A 17,211-nucleotide genomic window follows, 5' to 3' on the forward strand; every position below is an offset into this window, starting at 1 on the left:
ATGGCTGATGTTCTTACTGGCGGCTGTTTAAATCTGAAGACAATTGCTACACGCATTACGTATAGATTTCAACTTCATTCAATGGCTAATAAAAAAATAAACATGTGGACAGAATTTTTTGGATTCCCTATTATAGGTAGAAGCTTCGGTCTAGGAAACTAAAGATGTGTACATATTTGGAAACACCGTCGACGGTGGCTTAATTGGTCGATACTGGATGTGCACGATCGGGCGCAGATGTCTTAGGTTTAAGTAGGTTCGCTGGGTGAAGCAGCAGGATCGAATTTTGGGATATACTGGCCACTTTTTCTTTTGTCTTGTCCCAGTCATCCGCATAATAGAATTTTCCAGAATTATCTGTCCACAACTATGTTTAATCGATACCCATGTCACGTTTGCATAAGTCAGTGAAGGGTAGGGTTGAACGACCTTTCTTGTGTTTTTCCAGTTTAAATTCACTCTACACAAGGACCTTAAAAATGTGGGAGTTTTCTATTCTGTAGATATCGCAAGGGTCGTGGAAGGAGAAGGGTGTACATGGGAGAATATTCATGCTTTGGCTAGCACTTATTTATATTGGACCTTATCTTGCCAGGTAAGATTAAAAACTCAGCATAGTAGGTATTGATGTGGACAATATGGAGCTTTCTTTCTTTGATTAGCGTACGCTGCCGAAGATTCACTGACTTATAGCAAAGTGCCGAAGGCATGCTTGATATACCTAGGTTTTGGTTTTGATCATCAGATGCGTGTTTTGCTTGACACGTTTTGTTAGCTTTGCCACACGTATTGTGGTTTTCCCGATTCTAAAAATGCATTTCGTTTTATAGTGATAAGCTCTCTGTTATCGATGAACCCAGATGCTGGATTAAGTTTCCTAATTCCAGATTCGCTCCCTTGATTTATATAACAGGGGGCGCTTGTGTTGCATGGCCCAAAACCCGTGTTTTCGATTGGCTTACGGACTGACTATACGATATTGAAAATCTGTACTATGAACTCTACAGCTCCTCCTCGGAGTGGCAAGCAATAGCTGTATCTTCTGCACAAAGTGGTTTTCTGATCTTGCTCTTCGAAGGAAACGAGCAATGTTAAATAAACGACCATCGGTTCTTGTGTGTAAATAGACCCACCGTGTGATGGACCGACGACATATTTGAATAGAAAGGCAGGAAGATGCTAAAGAAAGTTGGCGCTAATCCACAATTTACATTACGCCACATTCTACTCCAAACTTATTTGAAACGTCGCTATCGAATTGCACCGTGCTCATTATGCCGTCATGAAAAGATTTAATTAGACTGGATAGTTTTGAATAAGTAGCACTCATCAAAACCATTTCAACTTACTAAATTGAATGCGTTGGCCAGGTCGATGAAAGCCATGTGCAGTGGTATGTTCTGAGCTCTGCATTTTTCTTGGAGCAAGCGCATTGAGAGGATTATGTTTACAGTATACCGTTCGGGTTAGAGAACGCAGGATGATGTATATAAACAATTAGCCAGCAATGCTAAGTAGAGTGATGCCGCTCGCCCTTATTTTTGTAGAGATGATGACTACATCCCTAATGCCTTCAGGTACTCCTTTAAATATTTGAGGTTATAAAGTAGTACGAAGAGGCACTTCTTGCCACTTTTGATTACTCAACTTGCTATGCAGTTTTTTTTTCTGCGGCTGTTCCTGAAAGAAGTTTTTCTATCGCTTTTGAGACATCCTTGACGGACAGAAGTGATCTAGTTCACTCATCATAGGATGGTGTTCAATGCATCAAGATCAGCCTAACGGTATTTTCTGTTAGAGTATAGCTTAGAATAATGTTCCACCCAACTCTAAAGTTGTTTGATATTTTCATTTAACTTGAACTTAGGAGAAGCATATTTAGTAATGGATGAGCAGACCGTTTCTTTGTGTCTTTGTACATTATCTTGATGTTGTGCATGCCTGATGCCGGTTTTAGTGTATTGCAAAGCTTGCTCCAGTAATAATTTACGAATCTTCTCACTGTAAATTTGACCTGATTCCTTGCAGACCTCAACACTGACGGTGTTGCTTTATTTGTAGGATTTTGTAGGCCTGTAATGTATTATGTTTTACCTCGATGATAAGAGCCAGCTTCTTTGCGTTGTCAGTTAATCGCATGGCTTCCTCAATTCTTCCAATAAGCAGACATTGCCGCAGTATATGTGGATGTTTTCAGTTTATTCCATATTTTGGTTGAAAGTAGGTCTTATGTTTCGTCATACTAGGGGGTGAATAGAGATGCAAATTCAGTCACTTTTTCTGGGTGATTGGTCTTACATTAACCTTGATTCACCTGCTTATTTAGTGCGGCAATATTTTTGCTGGGTTTTTATTTTGTAACATAGGAGGGGTTAGTCCGTGTCACAATTAGCTGAAACCGGAGAGGAATACGCGGTTGGTAAGTATGAGGGTTATCTGGTGCTAATGTTTTCACGTCACAGCTGTCTGGCTTATACCTCACGGTCGGACACGCTGCGTGTGTTTTAAGAACGCCTAATTCCCCACTTCTACTTGTACCTGAATTTTCACACTATTACAACACGCATTTCATATATATTACAAATTAATCCAATGGCTAATAAAACAAGGTCGATAGCCATTAGTCACGCGCTCTCGTTTAATAAAAGAATGCGTGAATGTAGGATTGACATGAAATTCTTAAAGATAAACTAAAATGACCGAAAAATAGTCTGAAATGACTTAAGTAAATAAAAAGTAAATGACTTAGAATGACTTTAATGAACTTAAGGATGAATTGAATGAGCTTAAGAATGATTGAATGTTTAAAAATAACTGAAATCCTTCAAAAACAACTTAAATGATCTGGAGAATTACTTGAATGGCTTTGAGACTGACTGGTCGTAAAGTGGGTGATCATTTTACATTAAATTAATACAGAAAAGTAATCCCCCACTTTATATCGCAATAAGTACAGCATGTAGTAAGAACAGATACTACACTTTGACCTTGGCGATAAGGCCAAGAAAAGGGTATTTATTTGCTCTCCCACCGAGCAAATAAGGCAAAAGGCCGATTTTTAATGTTAAGAGCGAAGGGGAAATGGGGATCAACTCCCCGGGGAGTAAGGGAGCTGGAGTGTGAAAATTTGTATGAAGAGTTGCCCCCACATTGACCAAGGTCTTACATGTGGGGCTAGTATTTTTTTTGCTCCCCCACCGAGCAAATTAGGCACAAGGCCGATTTTTAATGTTAGGAGTGAAGGGGAAATGGGGACCAACTCCAGAGGAGTAAGGGAGCTGGATAGTGACAATTTGTATGAAGGGTTGCTCCCATAATGTCCAAGGTCTTATAGGTTGGGCTGCCCTCACATATGGTCTTTGCTTGCAGTATTCGCCGGAACAGATACTACACTTTGATCTTTTTATTTATTTTTTTATTTATTTGCTTCCCCACTGAGCAAATTAGGCCGGAGGCCGTTTTTTAATGTGGAGATAGGGGGAAGGGGGAGGAAAAGGGGGATCCAGCTCCCGAGAGGAGGGAAGACAGAGCCAGATTAGAAACTGTTGGTATGAAGGGTTTCCCCTTCAGTGACCAAGCTCAGATATGTGGGGTTGCCCCCACATATGGTCTTTGCTAGTCATAGCTTTGCAGCATCTGCCGGAACAGATAGTATTTATTTGCTCCCCCACCGAGCAAATTAGGCACAAGGCCAATTTTTAATGTGAGGAGTGAAGGGAGGGGGAAGGGAAAAGGGGACCAGCTCCCAAGAGGTGGGAAATGGGAGCTGGTTAAAGGTCAGGTATGTGGGGTTGCCCTCACATCTGGTCTTTGCTTGCAGTATCTGCCGGAACAGATGGTATTTATTTGCTCCCCCACCGAGCAAATTAGGCACAAGGCCGATTTTTAATGTGAGGAGTGAAGGGAGGGGGAAGGGAAAAAGGGGACCAGCTCCCGACAGGTGGGAAATGGGAGCTGGTTAATGGTCAGGCATGTGGGGTTGCCTCCACATCTGGTCTTTGCTAGTTATAGCTAGTCATAGCTTGCAGTATCTGCCGGAACAGATGGTATTTATTTGCTCCCCCACTGAGCAAATTAGGCACAAGGCCGTTTTTAATGTGAGGTAAAAACCAGCTCCCCTAAAAGTAGGCAAAAAGGGGGCACTCTGGTTACCAGAAATAATAATTGTCCCAGTATAGAGGGTTTCCCCTCCATTGACTGGTACAAATTATCTTAAGTGCAGCATCTGCCGGACAAGATACTACACTTTGATCTTGTCCAAAAGGCCAAGGAAAGGGTATTTATTTGCTCCCCCACCAAGCAAATTAGACAGAAGGCAAAGGCCAAGAAAAGCCTAAAAAGCTACGAACAGTATATATTAACAACATACCTTTGATCTTAACTAAAAAGGCAATGCACAAAACTGTTACGGACAGACAGACCGACCGACGTAGTGACTTATAGAGTAACTTGCACGCGACCAAAAACAGGTAAAAACTCCTTTTTATAATCTTCAAAGTATGAAGAGTTTGAATATTGAAAGTCTTTGAAATATGGATTCGGGGTCGAATATTTTAGAATTCTAAAATTCAGAGTCAAAGTCAGAGTTTTGGACCTTCCCCGTCCGGCCTGCAACTCTACTTAGAATTTGTGACCAAAAAAAAAAAAAAAAATTATTTTTGCATTCAGTTTATTTACTTTTCTTGCATTATTTCGGGCGTTCGACTACGTACGATCATCTGCAAACACCATAATAATATTAATAATAATAGCTTCGACTGACACCACAAAAAACGTGGTGGATCAGTAGGGATGAAGGAGTTAAACATGGAAGCACTAATCAGACCCTTACTGAACAAGGCCGATAGCCATTAGTCGCGTGCCCTCGTGTAATGAATGAATGCGTGAATGTAGGATTGACATGGCCGAAAAATGGGCTGAAATGACTTAAATAAACAGTAAATGACTTAGAATGACTTTAATGGACTTGAGGATGAATTGAATGAGCTTAAGAATGGCTTGAATGCTTAATAAATAACTGGAATCCTTCAAAAACAACTTGAATGATCTGGAGAATAACTTGAATTCCTTTGAAACTGACTGGTTGTAAAGTGAGTGATCATTTTACATTAAATAAATACAGAAAAGTTATCCGACACTTTATATCACAAAGTTACAAACATAAGTGCAGAATGTAGTAACATATACTACACTTTGATCTTATCCAAAAGGCCAAAAAAAGAGTATTTATTTGCTCCCGAACCGAGCAAATAAGGCAAAAGGCTGATTTTTAATGTGATGAGTGAAGGAGAAATGGGGACCACCTCCCTGGGGAGTAGGGGAGCTGGATAGTGACAATTGGTACGAAGGGTTGCCCCTACATTGACCAAGGTCTTATATGTGAGGCTGCCCCCACATATGGTTTTGCTTGCAGTATCTGTCGTAACGGATACTACACTTTGATCTTGGGCAAAAGGCCAATAATAGGGTATTTATTTGCTACCCCACAGAGCAAATAAGGCATAAGACCGATTTTTAATATGAGGAGGAAGGGGTGTGGGACCCAGCTCCCCGGAGAGTGGAAGAGCTGGATAGCGACAATTTGTATGAAGGGTTGCCCCAACATTGACCAAAGTCATATATGTGGGGTTTGCCCCACATATGGTCTTTGCTTGCAGTACCTGCCGGAACAGATACCACACTTTGATCTTGGCCAAAAGCCAAGAAAGGGTGTTTATTTGCTCACCCTCCGAGCAAATAAGGCACAAGGCCGATTTTTAATGTTAAGAGTAAACGTGAGTTGGGGACCAACTCCCTGGGGAGTAAGGGAGCTGGATAGTGACAATTGGTATGAAGAGTTGCACCTAAATTGACCAAGGTCTTATATGTGGGGTTGCCCGCATATATGGTCTTTGCTCGCAGTATCCGCCGGAACAGATACTACACGTTAATCCAAAAAAAGCTTAAAAAGCTACGAACAGTATCTATTAACAACAGACCCTGGATCTTAACCAAAAAGGCCAAGCACAAAAGTGTTACGGACAGACAGATCGACCGACGGAGTTACTTATAGAGTCACTTTCGCGCGAATAAAAACACATACAAAACTTCTTTTCATAATCTTCAAAGTATGAAGAGTCTGAATATTGAAAAACTTTAAAATATTGATTCGGGGTCGAATGTTTTAGAATTCTAAAATTCATATTCAAAGTAATATTTTTGGACCTTTCCCGTCCGGCCTGCAACTCTGCTCAGAATTTGTGACCAGAAAATAAGACTATGTTGTTTTTGCATTCAGTTTATTTACTTTTCTTTCAATATTTCGGGCTTTCAACTATGTAAGATTATTTGAAAACATAATAGTATTAATAATAATAGGTGCGACTTACACCATAAAAAACGTAGAGGATCAGTAGGGATGAAGGAGTCAAAGATGGAAACACTAACCAGACCTTTGCTGAAAAAGACTGAAATTTTGGGAGAGGCTTATTACCATCCTCATTCCAGTAAAGAAACATGATCGTTACCAGGGAAATGTCAATGGCAAGCAACTTTTTTTTTCTTTTTTTTACATGGGGGTCACCACTTATCAAGGCCCGAAGGCCACTCAGGGATAAGAGTTATTGCGTGTACAGTAATCAATGCGATAGTAATCATTAGTATTAGGGGTTTTGATAGAGTGTCTTACTTTAGGGGGCAGTTTTTTCAGGAGTTTGTTTAGGTTGGACTTGAAGACGTCCAATTTGTAGTCAGGTGGGAAACAGGCAAGCGGCAGAGAGTTCCACTTCTAAGAAAGAAGCTTTGCTCATGGAATCTACGTTTGGATTTAGGCACAGATATAGAGTGGGGGAAATTATTGACAGTAGTTTCCGTCAGACGGGTGTTTTTCGTGAAGGATTGGCGAGGGGAGGACGAGGAATTGGAGCTCAGACGAGCACCTGCCAGTGAAATAACGATAAAACAAAGACAGGCTCGCAACATCTCTTCTGTGGGAGGGAGGTTGCAGGAAAGAGAAAAGGGCACCCCCCACTAAACCACGAAGTTTATTTTGTACTCTGTCAAGGCAAGATAGGCTGTTTTTAGCAGCTCCTGCCCAGATGTGGCAGCAGTACGCCATCCTTGGACGTACTTGGCTTTTATACAGAGAGAGAATTGCATCAGTAGTGAGATATCTTCTGGAGCGATAGAAGGATCCCACCATTTTCCCAGCGTCCCTGGCAACAGATTTGATGTACGTGTTCCATTTCAGATCAGGAGTAAAGGTCAAACCCAGAAGCTTGTCAAAACATAGAGCCTCCCCAAGACGAGAGCCATCCATTTCAATTGATGCCAGATGGGGATCAGAGCGTTGATGATGCAAAGATAGAAGCTTGGTTTTGGATGCATTAAAAGTGACCAGCCACCTCTTTCCCCATTGTATCACGTGCTCAAGTCAGAGGAGAGAGAATTAGAGAGAACCTTGTCATTTACGGCCTTTGATGTGTTGCCATAGATGGTCGTGTCGTCAGCATAGATGTCAACGAATGATTTAAGTATATGTTTTGGGAGATCATTGATGTAGATCAGGAAGAGAGTTGGGCCTAGGATGGACCCTTGAGCGACTCCAGCATTAATAGTGTGGGCCTCTGATTTCTGCCCATCAACCACTACTCTTATAAACCTATCGGAGAGAAATGATTTAATGATTGAGAAAACATTTCCAGTAATACCGTAACTGGAAATCTTGTCGTAGGCCCTTATGCCATACCTTATCGAAGACCTTCGATATGCCAAGAGCAATTGCCCTGGAAAGGAAGCCTTTGTCAAGAGATTCACTAATTTTATGTGATATAACCGTTATCACATCTGCTGTAGATCTTGCAGAGCGGAAACCATATTACATGTCACTAAGAAGATTGTTTCTGTTGAGGTGGTTGACTACTTCTTTATTTAATATGGATTCCAACAACTTACTCATGACACAGAGGAGACTTATTGGTCTGTACTGAGAGGGAGATGACTTTTCACCTGAATTCCTGAATACAGGGCAAACTGATGAGGTTTTCCAAGGTGTTGGAAAGCACTTCTCCTTAAGGCAACGCTTAAACAGTTTTGTAAGTATGGGAGCAAGTTGTGGTTGGAGCTTTTTCAGCACTATAACTGGAATGGCGTCAGGGCCAGTTGCTTTACTGGAATCAAGGTTCTTGATTAGCTTGGCGACCTCACGCACAGATATTTGTATGTTGCATAGAGTGTTGTCTATTATAGGAGGAAATACAGGGAGTTAATGGTCATTGTCGCATAAGGTAGAATTAGCTGCAAACATCTTGGCAAATAGTCTGGCCTTGTCTGATGCTGACGAGATGACCTCAGGTCCATTGATGATAGTTGGGATAGAACGCACGCTTCTGTTAACGATGCTGTTTGTTATTTGCCAGAACTGGTGGGAACCAAGCCGCTGCTCAGCTACTTTGGATTTTACAGACTGAGCATATAGCTCTCTTACATGTTTTATTACTCTTTTACAGTGGTTGCTGACAGTCTTAAAAGTAGCTTTAGTCTCAGTACATCTATTACGTTGGTAGCTATGGAAAAACTGATTTCTATGCGTGATGGCGGCAGCAGCACATTCAGGGGAGAATCCTGGCTGGCTGTTAGGCTTTTGTTGGAATTTTTTGGATGGTATGAGTCGATCTATGCCTACAATTAACCATTCGGTCAGGTCTGATACTATAGAGGACACATCCTTTTTAAACATGGAATGCAGAGGTTGGTCAGATATTAATGTACGGAAGCTATCCCAGTCAGCCATAGAGTATCGATATACAGTATGGTGGAGAGATACGTCTGAAGACTTATTACATTTAATTTTTATCTTAACTGTTACAACGGAGTGGCCAGCGGATCCTAGAGGAGATAGAACGGAACATGCACATAGCTCAGGGGATATTGTGAGGAAAAGATCTAGAAGGCTTGCATATTGACCGGATGTATCGGGCACACGGGTGGGTTCGTGAACAATCTGAGTGAGGTCCTAGATAATGGCAAAGTCATGACAGAACCTCCGCTCATCATCTGTCTTATTTGAGTGCTGCGATAAAGTAAAATCATTTCTTTGGTGTGCTGAAATCTGAAAAACTTGCAGTAACCCAGACACCAAAGAACACTGCCGGTTGTTTTCAATGAGTAATTTCTGAAAATGGCTTGTATAAGAACTTCCTGCAATTAGAATTGATAGCTATAATATTACAAACGTTCTTAGTCAATTCATACGGAATACTATACTATCACATTTTAACGCATAGCATTCATATTTAAAAGAAATCCTCACACACAGAAAGCCTCTAAAAATATGAGTTTTTAAAATAGCAGCAGATACATTAATTAAATTATAATGAGACACAACAGTACAAAAAATACATTAAAAATATTCTTGAGTCCTGGGAATAAACTATTCCTATACAGATAATGGTAAAATTACCGATTGTTTCACCAAACAAAAGGGCTATATATTAAATAACACAAATCCCCCCCCAAAAAACTAGTAAGTTTGGATTCTTAAATTTGATATAAGTGACATTATACACCATTTAATGCGTCTATTACTAACCTCCATGCATGTTTCGTCTAATAAAGATACTTGGTGTGATAACACGTAGCAAGTTCATCAATCCCAGTGAGTTGCACCTCTACCACTTAGTCATTGCATATAATTACAGTTCAAACACACACACACACATATATATATATATATATATATATATATATATATATATATATATATATATATATATTCGAACTGTAATTATGGGTATTTATATAGTGTATGACTTGCATTAGGTTACATCTGAAAAGACCTATGTTAAAACTTTGAATTGCATCACGTATATTTCTGTAGTAAAAGCGATGTAATCCGCACACAAGCGGCAGCGCCTCTGCAAAGCATGTAAGATTACATGATCGGTGAAGAAAACAGCGAAGAAAAACTTATGCTTGCAGATGGATTTTATATATATATATATATATATATATATATATATATATATATATATATATAATTAAAATGCATATGCATGGAATTGCTGCTATAAGAAGAACGTATTTGAGAGGGCAAACAGTGTCTGTGACAGCTCAGCGAGATCACAAACGTTGGGAATTACGGTTTAAGTTAGAGTTGGTAGGAATTGTGGTGTTAGTAAAACGGTGTTCAGAGATTTTTAATTACAAGTTATTTCGCCTTTCAACTTATTAGTTTTTCTTATCAAAATGGCAAAAGTGATGCTTAGCAGCGACATTATAGAGCACTTATACGTCGGCGGATGTGTGATGATCTGGTTTCCAAAAGGTGCGACTAGTTGCAGAGTCATTTAAAATTGGGATATGTGGTGAGCCTTTTACCGTTATATGTGAAGGGAGACTCATTCCACTTTTCATCTCGAGATTAATGAGAGTCATCAAATGAACGTCGACTTGATTATTAAAGTTCAGTTAAAGAGTGCTTTCGCAAATAAAGAGGTATCTGCATACGTAAAGCTGAAACAAGTGAAAATCAGTAGGAAGACGTATGGACGTATATGCCAAAAAATACAAGAACACGCGAAAATGGTTGGGTTCAATGAGAAAGGGTTCGAGACGGCGACAAAACTCGCATTTGTGACGGAATTTCCAACATCTCAACGGTGTGTTAACATGCATCTTACATTAACTGATTAAGCAACGAGATTAAACAAGCACCTAAGCGTCTTCCTAAAAATAAAATTTCTGCAAATGCAACGAGATCGACCACTTTGATTTAGAATACGAGTGAAAGAGAAGAGTTTGTGCACTTTGCACATAAGTCTTAGTATCCGAGGAATAACTTGTTCGCAGTGTTTAAAGTAATTAGTCTGGTGGTCTAATAGAAAGTTAAGCTACTACATATCAGATCGCTTTTACCGATAGCCAAGAAAATGATGCTGCCAAGAGGGCACAGTATCCCCGCTAACTTGCTTAAAGAGTTTCGATTAATAATAAATGTGGACCTTGTCAAGTAAGGCGAAAATAAAATCGACCAACAAAAGTACTACAGTGAAAGCTCAATATAATAAAAATCGAATTTAAGCGCCGTTGATGTACATTGATTAAACATTAAGCAACTCGCACACCTCTATCATCAGTATAAACAGCCTCAATTTAAACGTACGTTATATGTTTCAATTTCCGATCTGACGGTCTCAAGATTCAGCAGGCTTCGTATTCCAGCTGTAGTACATATGTTATTAGCAAGGCTTACCAATTGAAATAAGAATGGACAATCGTACTGTATTTACCAGCCAGCAGTTCTTGCAAGATTATGATGTTTCTGCAAATCGGGAGGAAATTGTATAGTCGAACGAATTAACAGAAGTGTGAAAACCATTGCAACCAGAGGTTGTTTATTGCTATAATGTGATGCCAAAAGAGAGGATTTTTACGTCCACGAAGCTATTCAACGTTCTATAAAACTACAGTATCCGTATACAAGATATTGATCTCGTTACCAGCCACGACTCGCAAGATACCCAGAGCCGTTAATAAGTGGGAAATTTTAAATCATCATAACTAGCAGCAGGTGGACGACAAAGTCAAATATAGGCCACCTGGTCGGAGTTGACAATTTTCACTCTGTAGTGGTAGATGTAATCTCTCATTATGTAAAGAACTTGTGCCCTTTTCAAGGAACTCGACTACCATTAAATTTCACCAATGGTGTTTCAAAAGAAAGCGAACAATTGAACATGCCAACGTGGTGTGGACACATCAACTTGTTGCAAAACAACAATGTCTGGTATACATTTTTGATGATTAATACTTAGGACTTTTCAAAAGCATATTTTTCGCAACTTTTCCAAAACATTGGTTTGTGGGCGGTATTCTCTTCACGTCTAAGGCGCATAATTGGCATACGTTAAACGATGTAATGTGGAAATAGATATGTTTGATTATATGCGGCTTTAAAGCTTACTTTACCATTCTTTCCTTCTTAAATAGTTGAATGCCCTAACTACACTTAGTTTAGGCTACCTGGGGTATTCGTACTGTTTGGCGCGCAGGTCTTCTCGTACTTATGTCGGCATTGTTTTAGTTACCTCTAAATTCATGACGAGCCCAGAGTTATGTGTTTTAGATCTTTCTTAATGTAAGAAACTTAATCCGCGTTGCTTGTATAAAGGGGATTCAATTTGAAATTTCACAAAGTTTAGGAATTCGCACGAAAACGCGTGCGGTGGGAGATCTTACTAGTAGTTTGGAAATCTATAAGGACATCGGTATAAGCGTCCTGAAAAGTGGGTCATTGCGTAGTATATATAGAGCACTCTTTGTGATCACATTATCCATTGCTATTTGTTACATGAATTCAACGCAAAAAATAAAACGTTTTCAAATCCACATAAAGCTAAATAAATACTGTAACAAATTTGTTGCGTAATATCCTTAAGTGTTACTCCATATACAACATCAAGCGTTTTCATCAAACCCACAGACTCCTCGTTGTTGGAAGCACTTTTAATGATCTTGTCTGGCAGAAATATCCGTTGTACCAATATAATTAGTACAACCTTGTTGACATTCTTATATGGTCGTGAAATTCAAAATAACTTATCTGGTTAAACATGAACTTCGAAAAGACTTTATTCGTCGTGTTGAAGAGGAAAATATATATTTGATCCTCTGGATCTAGAGGATGTGTCTACTATATATACATACTGTCACTGGCTGGGTAGGAGACGCTTGCCTCTTCGGGTTGTGGATGATCTATATTCTTTTTATGATTTTGCTACTTTATCATTTGTTAGCCCATAAAAACACGTGTCCAATGTCTTGATCGCCTCTTTATTTAAATCGTGTATGCAATAAATCGACAACGTCATTTATTTACAATGTCATAACGGATCTTTGTGATGCCCTTCATCTAATGCTCACTATTTATAATATTATTTTGTTATATTATCCTGTATTATGGGAAAAGAAACATTAAACAACCAAAGAAACAAGCAAGATAAACAAGGTTCTAGTTCCATATGTATATATTATAATAATAATAATAATAATAATAATAATAATAATAATAATAATAATAATAATATGGGCAAACACACAGGACTTGTCAGAGAGCTTAAATGGATATGAAATATGAAGGAAGCACTAGGAAAAATCCCGAAAAACTTTGGAAATAAAAAAAAAATGGAGACGTTGTAATCAGATTACAATAATGAAAAAGGCTAAAATATTGCAGAAAACCATTATATGCAGTGACTGATACACATTAGCTTCAAATGCTAACCGGGCTATAGAAACTGCAACAAACATAAAACAAAAATGTAAAGAAAACCACATAGGATGTACAAAAATTATGAGTTAACCCGCTCCCAGCCCCCAAAATAGACTTGTACCAACGGGCACTACACGAAATAGTCATAGACGGTCAAAAATTGTGTTAAGACAGAGGAGAAGGCATCAAGCAAATTTCTAAAATGGTAAGTTCGAAGAGGATTGGAACCTTTGGGATATTTATTACCACAAACATTTTAGTGCAGATAAATGGTCGTTGCCAGCGAGAAATCAATGGTAAATACCTGTTGTGATAACCTAACTTAATTATTGAAAAATGTCGAAAGTACTAGAAATATGGGGAAATCGTCTATCAGTCAAACGTTAGAGAACACCATATGTTATTGTCGAAGGGAAAAAACCCAGTGAGTAATTATTATTATTAATAATAATAATATAGAGGGCAGCAAAATAGCTGGAGGAAAAAATCGACAACTAAATAGAATACACTGATAATGGAAGCCTATTACAGAAGCCACCCCAAAAACAAACCTTACCGGAAACAGATGAAAGAGTTATAGGACATATCTACTGTCTACCATACAGCTGAACAAGCCGTGCGTTGTCCCCCTCTGATTCTGCATGATGACGTCACAAAAATAGTGAAGAAATGATGAATTTGAGAAGTGTGAACGGTCAACGTTGCCTTCATATTTTCGCCAAGTTTCAGAAAAATCTAATGGATGTGGCAAAAGTTATGGGATAAAAAGCGTCATTTTCTTCAATGTAAGGGCATTTGTGACCCCTTTTGAGCTCCTGGGGACGCTGAATTCCAGTGAGAATAGACAAACGGTGCAGATTAACACCTTAAGACATGTACATTTGAATTCAGTACCATAGAAACCACTATATATATATATATATATATATATATATATATATATATATATATACACACATACCAGCGGTGGTTGACGTTATGTTTTAAGAAAAATAGAAAAACTGAATGAAATTATTAAAAAATCAACGTTTCGTCCTTATTTCAGAGGACATCTTCAGGATAATTAAAATAAAAATGTAAGAAAAGAAAAAGTCATAGATCGTGCGAAAAAGACAGTTTTTGAATCCTACCCATGTCGGGATACGCACACATGTTTGTCCTTCCCGACATGGGTAGGATTCAAAAACTGTCTTTTTCGCACGATCTATGACTTTTTCTTTTCTTACATTTTTATTTTAATTATCCTGAAGATGTCCTCTGAAATAAGGACGAAACGTTGATTTTTTAATAATTTCATTCGGTTTTTCTATTTTTCTTAAAACAATATATATATATATATATATATATATATATATATATATATATATCGTGTTTGAGTAATATGAAAAATAGCTCCAAATAGGCAGTTTATTTTAGCCCTAAAAGTCCCAGAGAGATGCGAACCAGTATTTATCCTGAATTTATATGAAGAACAATGGGCACCATGTTTTATTGCTCATGTAAATCTAATGATGGATCAAACGATATAGAGGAAAAAGTGTAATTTTTTGGTCATTTTGGCGCATTTTGACCAGTTTGACGCCGAATCCCAGTGTACATGGATAATGGTGCAGTTTTAGGCCTTAATACATGTGTATTTAAGTTGACCACCGGATATATATATATATATATATATATATATATATATATATATATATATATATATATAGTAAGACATTTCCAATTTTTTGTGGAAAAAGATAAAAAAACGCAAAAGGGGCGTTTTTAGCACTGAAATTTACAGGGGATGCGAACCAGAATGTTGCCAGTGTAGCCCATACTTGATTTATATAAAGAAAAATAAGCTCAACATTTTGGTCAAGTTTCTGAAATATCTAATGGATGGATCAAAAGTTATGGGGTAAAACGTGTCATCTTTTGCCATTTTAGATTCATTTGTGACTTCTTTTGAGCCCCTGGGACGCAACTGGAATTTTCAAAAAACAAACAAACAACAATTGTTTTAGTGTGTACATCTACTTAATGAAACACAATTTGTGTCAAACTTTCAGGAAAAAACTAATGTACGGTTATTGGGCAATCGTCCGGAATAACGGACGCGCGAACGGACGCCACTAAAAACGTAGGTCCCTCTCCGATAAATCGGGGGATCAGCAAAGAATTTAAGACCAAGCAAATACTTTTCTTAATAAAGGTTGAATTTCCAACCTAGAACAAATGTAAATACAAAAGAATATAAACGATAGAAGGAACCAAATAACACCCATATTGGAAGAACGAGAAAATCAGAATACAAATACTGAATGGTTTAAAAACATGATAGAAGGTTGCAACAAATCGAAGGAAAGACAGAGAATAAAAATAATCAGCAAAGAAACCCGCAATACATATTTAAGAAAAATGACAAAATGAAGCGAACCTGGTCCCGACGAAATGCATGCATATTGGCTAAAAAATTCGAAACACTACAGAAAAAATCTAAAAATATAATAAAGGTGTATTCACGAATCAGACGTGCTAGAATGGATGACCAGAAAAAAAACACACTGATACAAAAGAAACATAAAATGAAACTGCTCCCAGCAGTTACAGGCCTATAACTTGCTTACCTACCATGAGGATAAATTGTAACAGCACAATTGATACTAAATTTATCATTCCCTTTATAATCGTCCAACAGAGAAGATGCCGCAAAGGAAAAATTGGAACTCATTTATTACATATACATAAACATTTTAGAAACATAACAATTAGAAATATATAGCCATGACACGGATAAACCACAAGAAAGCATACGAATAGATCCCTCACTCATGGATACTATAACACCTGGGAATGTATAAAATGTTAGAAGATTATCAATTTGTTATAAAAAAAGTAATGAGAACATCGGCCTATGAATTGACAGAAGGGGAATATAAACTGAAACAAAAATAGAAAAAGTACCTTACCAGGAGATTTCCTATCATCAGTATTATTCATCATAGCTACGACACCACTTAAAATATATTAAGGAAATGCCAAGCCGAAAACAAGTTTACTAATACTTATGCAAGAATGAACCATCTAATATATATGGACGGCCTCGATTTTTTTGTTAAAAAATATAGGAATTAAAAACGGTAATAAACACAACCAAAATCTTCAGTCACGATATCCAAATGGAATTTGGTATGGAAAATGCGCAATGCTAGTTATAGGAAGAGGTAAACGGTAGGTAATGTGAGGTATGGAAATACCCAACCAATTGGAAACGCGAATATGACTCAATATGTGGGAATTTTGGAAGCAGACACCATGAAATCGACTAAAAAAGAATAATTTTTTTAGAATTAAACTATATAGTAGGAAGCTAAACACATGGAAAGTATCACTTGTAAGATACTTCAGACCGTTTATAGGTTACACCGAAGAAAAACTGGATCTAACTGACTGGATGACCAGGAAAATTATGAGCATGCACAATGCACTACTCATGAATAATGATGCTAAGAGACTCCATGTGAAAAAGGAAAGATGGGAGAAGGGGACTGGTTTGGATAGAAGACGGTAACTTGCACGGCAAAGAAATTTAAAAAAATACATAACGCAGAACAAAATATTAATCAGTACAGCACGAGGCACAGATAAAACAAAAAAATGGGAGAACAGAGAGGCAAAAGATAAAAGAAAAGAAAAATGGGAAGAAGCTAAACAGACGATTCATAAAAGTGACAAAAGAGTAGACTCATAAAAATACGATGACATGGCTACGAAAAAAGACACATGAAAAGAGAATATTAACCACTGATAACAGTCACAAAAGGAACCAGCTATATCGAAGCAAATATCGACATGATTCAAGAAGATCCAGACACTGTAGTCAAAAGTATTAAACGATAAAGCGGATAAGTGAATGTAGTAACGTAACCCCCTATAAAAAGAACATAAAACAAACAAATTAAAAATACACACAAACAAGC

The sequence above is a fragment of the Euprymna scolopes genome, chromosome 3 (genome assembly GCF_053919585.1).
Source record: "Euprymna scolopes isolate OS-2025 chromosome 3, ASM5391958v1, whole genome shotgun sequence".
In the NCBI taxonomy this organism is placed as follows: domain Eukaryota; kingdom Metazoa; phylum Mollusca; class Cephalopoda; order Sepiida; family Sepiolidae; genus Euprymna; species Euprymna scolopes.